General features: G+C 40.5%; 1 pseudogene across 1 annotated transcript; it reads left to right on the top strand.

Moving 5' to 3' along the window:
- Window positions 1-5,076: 5,076 nt before the first annotated feature.
- LOC310780873 (ammonium transporter Rh type B pseudogene) lies at window positions 5,077-6,501 on the top strand (annotated as a pseudogene). Its single transcript has one exon. The product of its transcript is annotated as an ammonium transporter Rh type B pseudogene (transcript).
- Window positions 6,502-7,581: the final 1,080 nt, after the last annotated feature.

Raw genomic sequence — 7,581 nt, 5'->3', positions numbered from 1 at the left:
AAAGAAAAGAAAAAAGAAAATAAATTATGATTCTTTGTAATTTATCCTAATTTTCTATTACCGGTATGTATGTATTTATTTGTTTGTTTGTTTGTTTATTATTCATGTTATTAATCTATTAATTCATCTATTAATTTCTGTTTTTGCATTGTATTTTAAAAGTATGGCATGTAGGTCAATTATTCACGAGACAGCAAAAACAAAAAGTTCTGGTTCAAAAGGTCAGATGAGGATTTCTATCTCGGTACAGTATATTTATTCATCGATAGGAAGTGACTGTATAAAACCTAACAAAGCATAATGTTGGGAGAAGGGAGCTGAATCCTAGGACCAAAAACAGAACCAGACTGATTGGATCATCATACAGATCGATGGTACTATGCATTCATTCTAGTGATATAAGTAACAATATGTGTGATTTGCAGTTGTTGCACTGTTAGAAATCGTTGTTTTTTGTCTGTATGGCCTCTTTACTCACCTCCGCTCCGGCCATGAACTGAGTCCGTACGATCAATATCACTTGGTCTATATCACTTGTCTCACTCACCGCAGGGAGCTTCACAGAAATGCCAAAAAATGGATTTGATACAGATTTAGTCATGAAAACCCTAAACCAGACCTGATTGTTTGACTGCATTATCCCCGGGATTAGGCGGGGATCATATGCAATGATATTAATGCATTATGCAATGATAGTAATGCAATACAGTATGAACCTTTGTAAATATTGCACATTCACTAATCATCTGATAGCTATTACTCTGAGTCCTGAGGCCTCATGCCAGTTGATGAGGGCCTACTGGGATCTTACATATTTTACCCTCTGTATTGTTTTTATAGTATAATATTGTGAGTGAATATAAAGTAGATTTGAATAAGAAAAGTCAGTTAAAAAGAATGACTTCTAGATAATTCCATGAAATATGAACGTTAACACAAGCCAAGAACACGATCAGTCTACAACATTACGCAAATCTCTAGTCTAGTATTGTTCTTTCTTCATTTTTTGTGTGTAAATGCTTGCAATCAAAATGTGCCAATATGTACACTAATGGGGAAAGATATTTTGATACAAACCCTTTTTAGTACAAAGTCAAATAAGTAAAACATTGGAGTAAGTATAACAGTATTTTATGTCAACTTTAAATGTGAAATTACAGCTGATTTTGGCTGAGCATCTGTACTTAATACACTTTCATACAGCCTTGTAGTGTAAAGTATTATGAGAAAAATGAATGAACTTAGAATTGCACTTATTTATTATTTTGACACAGATCTGTAAAACTTAAATGATACATTATGACCCACACTTAAATTATTTTTGTAAACACAGATATACAACATATAAACATGTTAGATCTCACATTTATGTTTAAAAACTGCAATTTATCAGTGTTGGCAAATTGTGTATGACGCAAATTGTATCTGAGAAATCTTTTTTTTGTATTGTTATAGAAACATTCATGTATATAGCTTGAAATATCGTAAATGTGCTCTATATCTGTGTGTGTGTGTGGGGGGGGGGGGATTTGAAAGAAATTAGACGTCAGTGGAGATTTTGACTGTCAGTGTGTAGGCTACACGATTGCTTTAATTGTTAAAACGGGTAGCACTTTACATTACCGCTTGGTAACAACATGGTAATGGGGGTAATAGTGTGATAATTAAGTAATAATTAGCTAATACCATGTAATTAACAAAGTAATAATCAGGTAATTGGTATTAATACTGGCGGGCTGCTATCGGCGGTGGCAGATTGCTAGCTGGGAAGTGTTTCCAGTTAATCCCTACTTCTCTAGATCTAATCGAATATTAGAAATTAAATTGCCTATTATTACCATTTGTTTCTGGCCCTGTTACCCTGGATCTGTTAGCCTATTACATAAATATCAGTCTAATTACCCAGATATACTGTTAATACCAAGCTAGTATTATACTATATTTAGTAATTACATGGTATTATTACCTAATTATTACTTCTTTATTGTCACATTATTACCGAGCTATAATGTAAAATGCTACCAATATTTCAAGAGAATTCCATTTAGTGTTATTTTGTTGAGAATGCAGACAGAATTGCAATTGGAGCACCTGCTTTCAACATATCTTGAATACAGTTACAACATATCAAGACTTTATTCTTTCATCTGTCTTGTGTTATACAAGTAGCACCTGCATATGGAAGGACTGTCATATAAAGCTGACTCTTTATAGACATTGACAGTTTATTGTATATAAGATGTAAATTATTTAAGAGTCTTCAAAGATGACAACAATAATGAAATTATACTGCTGTTTGCATGGTTTGTAACCATTGTTATGGTATCATGTGATGAGGGATGTGACAGGATATACTGTATTTACTAAAGTAAAATCACTTTCAGTGTGCAGTTTGTGTGCTGTGTAGTTTTTGGTGGCATCTAGTGGTGGAATAAAATGAATGGATTTGGCAGAACTTGAATGCTATTATTCATTCAATGTTTTAATTAATGTATAATCCCAAGAAAATAAGAGTTGTGTTTTTTCCTTACCTTTATATCTACATGAGCGGCCTCTCTGCTGGATCTTGGAAGGCCCCTGTCAGATAACTCTGAAAGAACTTGGCCAATTCTATTAGAAATGTGATTTCTCCTTTGACACGTTATTACTGAGAGGCTTCGTGTGTCACCGCCAAAACAATGTCAGGCCTTTTGACTGTGATGTCTCTGGCACACATGGTATGTGCACATACTGTACAATTGTATTCATCCTGAAGTCAGATTAGCTTGTAAAGTACCTTTCTGAATTTTGTGTGTGTATTGAATCTATTTAAGTTCAATATATCTTTAGTTTTGCCTCTTGTACGAATTAGTAATTATTTGAACAATGACTTCATACACATGTAGCCATACTTGTCATGATGTTAAAACTCTTTTCATATTTCGCTTGAAATCTGTTTGTTCGAAAAGCAGAAAAGATGGTCTTCTGAATCTTACGTTTATGTTTTCTTGTGTTCAGACATAGGTTTATAGATGTTTGTTATTTACCTTGACAGTTTTGACAAGTCACTCTCGTCTTCTTCAGAAGCAGTCGCACTGACAGCTGGGTATGACGTGTCAACCAGTTGCTTTTCAGCAACTGGCGGTGTGCCCAGCTGAGCTGCCAGGTCTGCCAGGCAAACATCTATAGACCTATGTCTGAACACAAGAAAACATAAACGTCTAATTATAAATGAAGACATGATGAACATCATTGAACTATTCTGAATCTTACAGTAGGATGTAGATGTAGGAACAATGCAACATGTGCAGGCAATAAAGTTCAAACACAACTTTCAGTACGAGTTATGGGGAAAGTATCAGTCTGTGTATATACTTTATATGCACAGTTTGATTATATTCGCATATCCTTCTTCCTCCTGGCACGGTGCCGTAAAGTAGTTTACTCCCTGAGACTTTCTAGCCTTTCATCTCTTGTCAAAGAGGAAAACGTATTACAGTCATTTGCATTATGTTCAAGTATTCTAATTCCCATCAAATGTAGAGCCTATAGTGTCTGCATGTACTGTAGGTGTCTTGTTATTGATGCAGTGGCATAAACCTCACCTCACTGTAAACATATGTCAGTTTGCCCTCTATTTGTGAAATCTCTGTGTCACCCTCAGTGTTTGCCCAATGACTCTGAGAAGTGCGAGCATCAACAAGAACAAAAGACAAGAACTGCTATTTCTAAATCTCCACTCAGGCATACTGTATTTACTTCTGATTCATAAGAGAATCATTCAGTACTAGAAGATGGTGTGGTGACACTTTACAATAAGGATCACTTAATTAATAGTTAACTAATGTGTCTAGTAATCATTTATAATGGTGTCCATGTTAACTAGTAATTTAGGGTTGGTTAATGGTTAAGGTTAGAGTTAATAAACATTAACTAAGGATTAGTTAGTGCTTACATTAATTAACCGTTAATTTAGTGACCCTATATTGTAAAGTTTTACCGATGGTGTCATTCTGATCATGGTCATTGGGCACTGCAGTAGTAGATTTGTCAAGCTCCTTTTCCCAGCAACATAGGTTATGATATTGTAAAATCCCAATTTTTGAAAGTGTGTGCGTCTGTGTGTGTGGTGTTGTTACATGATTACATGTGTGTATGTGAACCTGACAAATGTGTATGCATATGCTTGTGCGAGTGGTAGTGTGCAATTGTATGGAAAGTACATTTGAACATAAACATTTGTAAATATATCTGTGATTATAATCTTTGATGCAAAATGTTTAATATGTGTGTCAATGCAAGTTGAATATTTTACAGATTAAAAAAATAGGCTGTATCTGTATTGTGTTCTAAAATGATATAAACATTGTTTTGTTTTACGGTGTCAAATGCTAACTACAGTTATGGCTAATGGTTTAATGAAACCATTTTATGTCTGCACAAATTGCAATAAATTTAAAAACATTTAATACAACGGTGACTTGCTAAAAGCATCAGTCTCTCATGCAAAGAAGTATCTATCTTTGTTTTGCTTAAAACAATAGCAGAACCATATAACACGGACACCATGATCTAAGTACCCAAGGATAGTGTGACTGTCACATGCCTTTTGGTGTGTCAGCAAACTCCTTGGTAGTCATTTTCACAAGACGTTCTCAAATGGAAATCAACCATCCGCAATCACTTCACGATATCAGCTCTTTGGGAATGAGAGTAAACAACAGCTGGCAAGACAATGGTGTCAGATAGGTGTCAGCTGTAGGCTACAGAAGTGCCCATTCTAAACAACCGTTCTACCTAACTTTTAAAGATGATGCTGGTGTCAGGTGTGAGATGAGAGACATTTTATTGGTGCGTCTATTGTGTTATAAAAGGAAATGCACTGCACCCCCCAAAAAAGGAAAAACTCTCAGGACTGAAATGGCTTATTATGATGGCCAAAGTTCAAGCTAAGGGAATATTGCCTGTCTTTGTTAATGAGAGGGAAAGGTTAACGCTTTGGACCTTTCTTATCTTACTTACTTACTTACTTACTTATCTATGTAGAGATTAAGGTTGGAGAAGACTGCCTGTCATTTGTTTGAGAGAACTGTGAGGATGAAGAAGCATTCCACCAGCCTTCGAGTGAGGTTACCTGTGTTTGTGGTTGTCATGGAGGTGGTCATCCTTTCCCTCTATGCTGCCTTTGTCACCTACGATGACAACGCAGATGCCAAACTGCAGACCAATGAGACCAACCCCATGGACAACGCCATGTACAGGGACTATCCCTTCTTCACTGACATACAGGTCATGATCTTCCTCGGCTTCGGGTGCCTCTTGGCGTTCTTTCGGCTCTACGGCTTCGGAGGGATGGTCTTTAACTTCCTCACGGCGACGTTCGCCATCCAGTGGGCCGTCCTAGTGCAGGGCTACTTCCAATTCAGCCACGAGGGGAAGATCCGCCTCGGGGTGATCAACCTCATAAACGCAGAGTTTGCCTGTGCTGTGGTGCTGATCTCTTTCGGGGCGGTGCTGGGGAAGACGAGCCCGGTGCAGCTGCTGGTCATGGCTCTGCTGGAGGTCCCGGTCTTTGCGGTCACAGAGTGGGCCGTGCTGACGTATCTGAAGATCAACGACGCGGGGGGCTCCATTCTGATCCACCTGTTTGCCTGTTACTTTGGCTTGGGTGTCACATTTGCCTTGTACAGGCCCGGCCTAAACGAAGGCCACGCAAAGGAGAATACCAGCTACCAGTCGGACATGTTGTCCGTGATGGGGACCTTGTTCCTGTGGGTGTTTTGGCCCTCCTTCAATTCAGCGCTGACCCTGAAGGGGGACGACCAGCACAGGGCCGTCCTGCACACCTTCATTGGCCTCAGTGCCTCCACGCTCACGGCCTTTGCTCTCTCTGCGATGCTCAACAAAAATGGCAAGCTCACCATGGCCGACGTTCAGAACGTGACACTGGCCGGAGGCGTGACGGTCGGGGCGTCTGTGGACATGATGATATCACCTGCGGGTGCGTACGCTCTGGGTATGATGGGCTGCACTGCTTGCATGCTGGGCTACAAGTACCTAAGCCCTTTGCTGGCCCGGCGCTTCAGGATCCAGGATCAGTGTGGAATACATAACTTGCACGGCCTGACAGGACTTATATCTTGCGCTGCGGGGATATGTGCCATACTGACAGCTACTGAGGAGGTTTACGGCCCCAGTATGTACGAGATCTTCGCCCATAGAGCACCAGTGGCAGGGGACCCTAAACTGCTTGAGCTCCAGGTGTTGATCCCTGGTTTACAGCCAGGCTTGGGAAGGACAGCCCATAAACAGGCTCTCTACCAGGTAGCAGCTGTGTGCTCGACCATAGGAGTGTCAGCGCTAGGAGGCATCCTCACAGGCTTTGTGTTGAAGCTGCCATACCTTGCATCACCATCTGATGATTCCTGCTTCGACGACGAGTTGTTTTTTGACGTTCCTCCGGACTACGATTCACCAGTTAAACTCAATAGCATCATTGCAGCTGAGGATTCTGCTGCTTGATATTTAATAGTAGTGTTGTCTATGCAGCTGACTGGCATTGATACTGAATTACATGTACATTTCTTACAAATAACATAATTCACCCCCACTTTGACAATGTGCTACAATTATTACCACTAGTGCAGTGCCCGTTCCCCTCCATCCCCTTCCCCCCATTCAAACATCATGCTCTCCCACTCTTCACCCCCACTGATTGGTGGAATTGCACAAAATTCAACACTGCACTTTCTCGGGTTCCCAGCAGTGCACCCCTCAAGTTTGAAGTCAGACAAATGGTTCTCGAGATAAACCACTTTTAGTGTTGCCAATAGGTGGCGCTATGACTATGTGTGTGTCCAAATTGCACGAAATTCAGCACTGCACTCCGGCGAGTTCCCAGCAGCACACCTGCCAAGTTTGAAGTCGATCGGACGAATTGCACGAAATTTGGCACTGCGCTCTGTCTGTTTAACCCAAATCCCCATTCTAAAATCCCATAGCATTTCCCCGAACCAACATGATGGCAATTTGCTACTTCCGACTCATTCCTGCTGTACATTTGTAGCCAATAATAGAGTAGCCTACTGCAGGAATTAATGGAAAGTAGCAAATCGTTGCCATGTTGGTTCGTAAGGGGAAAAGGCTATAGGTTGAGGCCACGTCTCGTCATAGATGCTGGTTTAGCTGGCTCAGCCTGGCTGGGGGCGTGGTCAGGGTGGGGTAAAAACCCCCGTTCTATCCATTCAGCAAAGTTAGAATTTAGCTGATAGCCCAGCCCAGGCAGACACGATCAGGGATTTAACCACCGCAGTAAACGCACATCTGAGCAGACGTCTTGTGTTCTGCTCTAGAACCCCCAAACATGTAGTTTAGAGCCACAGCACCGTCTTTTGGTGAGTCAGCCCATGAGATATATGGGCGGTTTTACCCCACTCGCGCGCCAGCCGTTTAACATTTTGTGGGCGTTCCCAGACATGTGGACTGTCTCTATGGGATTTTAGAATGGGGATTTCTGTTAAATGCATGAAATAAGGTCTGTGGTTAACAAAAGTTTATGGAAGTGGAAATTTGTGTTGAGCCGGATAATCTTCACAAACGAGG

This window comes from Poromitra crassiceps (genome assembly GCF_964638095.1).
Source record: "Poromitra crassiceps genome assembly, chromosome: 8".
NCBI lineage: Eukaryota > Metazoa > Chordata > Actinopteri > Beryciformes > Melamphaidae > Poromitra > Poromitra crassiceps.
This window is presented reverse-complemented; position numbering and strand designations above follow the sequence as displayed.